This window comes from Bubalus kerabau, chromosome 3, assembly GCF_029407905.1.
Source record: "Bubalus kerabau isolate K-KA32 ecotype Philippines breed swamp buffalo chromosome 3, PCC_UOA_SB_1v2, whole genome shotgun sequence".
In the NCBI taxonomy this organism is placed as follows: domain Eukaryota; kingdom Metazoa; phylum Chordata; class Mammalia; order Artiodactyla; family Bovidae; genus Bubalus; species Bubalus kerabau.
In genome coordinates this window covers 56,041,309-56,043,873 of record NC_073626.1, presented here as the reverse complement: position 1 = coordinate 56,043,873, position 2,565 = coordinate 56,041,309, and the positions used below count along the sequence as shown (strand labels likewise).

The 2,565-nt window shown below is 45.3% G+C and overlaps 1 pseudogene; it reads left to right on the top strand.

Moving 5' to 3' along the window:
* Positions 1-1,476: 1,476 nt before the first annotated feature.
* LOC129647260 (actin-related protein 2/3 complex subunit 4-like) lies at positions 1,477-1,996 on the top strand (annotated as a pseudogene).
* Positions 1,997-2,565: the final 569 nt, after the last annotated feature.

Here is a 2,565-nt window from a genome sequence, read left to right as displayed (position 1 = left end):
CCTCATTTTCCCTTGAATGAGGACAGCCATCTGACCAAGTTCTAGCCAGTGGGATGCAAGAAACCATGATCTGCTAAAAAAAAAAAAAAAAAAAAAAAAAAAAAAACCCATACTTGATGCTTCAAATTTGCATATTGATGGGAAGGAGCACAGTGGCCTTGGAAATTGTATATTGATGAAGAAAATGTAAGGAAGAAGCTCTGCTGTTGGGGGAGAGCTGCATGCTTATTGTGAACACCTGTGTGGGGTTTCATATTGGCTACACATGAGCTTCCATTGAGTTCAGCCACTAAGTTCAGGGGTCTGCATGTTATAGCAGCTCATGCTACCTGATACCAACATAGATGTGCTGATAAGGAAAGTATGGAATAGTGCACACAATAGGACCCTATTTTATAATTTAAAAAAGCACAGGTATGGAGATTCCTTTGAAAACTAGGACTAAATCTACCATATGACCCAGCAATCCCACTGCTGGGCATATACCCTGAGAAGACCATGACTCTAAAATATACACATACTCCTATATTCATTGCATCACTATTTACAATAGCCAGGACATGGAAGTAACCTAGGTGTCCATCAGCAGATGAATGGATAAAGAAGATGTAGTACATTTATACCATGGAATATTACTCAACCATACAAAAGAACAAATTTGAGTCAGTTCTAGTGAGGTGGATTGGAGAAGGCAATGGCACCCCACTCCAGTACTCTTGCCTGGAAAATCCTATGGATGGAGAAGCCTGGTAGGCTGCAGTCCATGGAGTTGCTAAGAGTCGAACACGACTGAGCAACTTCACTTTCACTTTTCACTTTCATGCATTGGAGAAGGAAATGGCAACCCACTCCAGTGGTCTTGCCTGGAGAATCCCAGGGATGGGGGAGCCTGTTGGGCTGCCGTCTATGGGGTCGCTCAGAGTCAGACACGACTAAAGTGACTTAGCAGCAGCAGCAGTGAGGTGGATGAACCTAGAGCAGGTTATACAGAGTGAAGTAATTCAGAAAGAGAAAAACAAATATTGTATATTAATGTATGTATATGGAATCTAGAAAAAAGTATTGATGAACCTATTTTCAGGTAAGGAAGCAGATGTAGAAAACAGACTTGTGGACACAGTGGGGAATAGAGAAAGTGGTATGAATGGAGAAAGTAGTATCTACATATATACACTAAAATGTGGGAAATAGCTGGTGAGAAGTAGCTATATAATACAGGGAGCCCAGCCTGGAGCTCTGTGATGACCTAGACGGGAGGGATGGAAGGGATGACCTAGAGACCCAAGAATGGTAGAATATACGTATAATTGTGGTTGATTCGCATTGTTGTATGGCAGAAACTGACATAACATTGTAAAGCAATTTTCCTCCAATAAAAAAATAAACTTAAAAAAAAAAAGCACAAGTGAGACAGGTCCGGCATTGCTGGGCTGGCCACTTCCACACTTCTGCTTTCCTGCCCAGCCAGCGTCCGTGATGACTGCCACTCTCCAGTCCTACCTGAATGTGGAGCAGGCCATGCTGCAGGCTGCCCTCTGCTTGGAGGATTTCTCCTCCCAGATAGTGGAACAACACAACTGGCCGGAAGTGGAAGTCAGAAGTATTCTGACTCGTTCATTCAGAAAGAGCTCATTCTACAACCCATGACCATCAGCAGGACTGAGAAGGAAAAGATTTTGATGAAATGCTCCATCAGCTCTGTCAGGGTCAGCATTGCTGTGAAACAGGCTGATAAAACAGAGTTGATTCTAGGTGACAAGTTCATGCACCTCATGATGCGAGCAGAGAGCTTCTTTATCCTCTGAAGGAAACCAGTGGAGGGGATGACATCAGCTTTCTGTTCACCAACTTCCACACAGAGCAGACGTATGAACACAAGTTTGTGGACTTTGTGATCCCCTTCATGGAAGAAATTGACAAGGAGATCAATGAGATGAAGCCGTTGGTCAATGCCCGTGAGCACTTTGTGGCGGAGGAGGTTCTCAAGAATGTTTAAACTATCTGGCTGGATCTCACAGCCTTACCCCTCAGACGCCTGCATGTCTCTGCGAAGGCATCCTGGAGTTAACTTCCCAGAGTGGCAGAGGTGGCAGTAGCAGAGCGGAGCTGAGTCGGGGTGGGCATTAGATGCAGGAGGTGGGTGTTGTGCTTGCTCACTGGGCCACAAAGCAGCAGAGGACCTATCCCCAGGCCACATGTGCCTGGTCAGGCTTGCTTCTTATGTCCTGGGCCAGGACAGATTATTCTACTTAACATCTTGAAACATAAAACTCTGTGCTTGTAGAAGACTGCAACATTTTTGTCTTTTTTTTTTTTTTTTTTTTTTTTTAAGAAACAAATGATCTCCACCTCCAGTGACTGTGACTGGTCCCAGTGATTGTACCTTATTGGTTGCTGTGGGTCTGCGAGGGCCTGGAGCCAGAAGGCAACTACTGCTCCTCCCCCAGAACCACCCCAGGTGGGGACAGAGGGAGGTTTCAGACTTGCGTTCCTCTCCCTCATCCTCCTGTCTCCTTGGGCCCAGTAGAAATGGTAGGGACCCTCTGCCAGCTTCCTGAGCTCTGT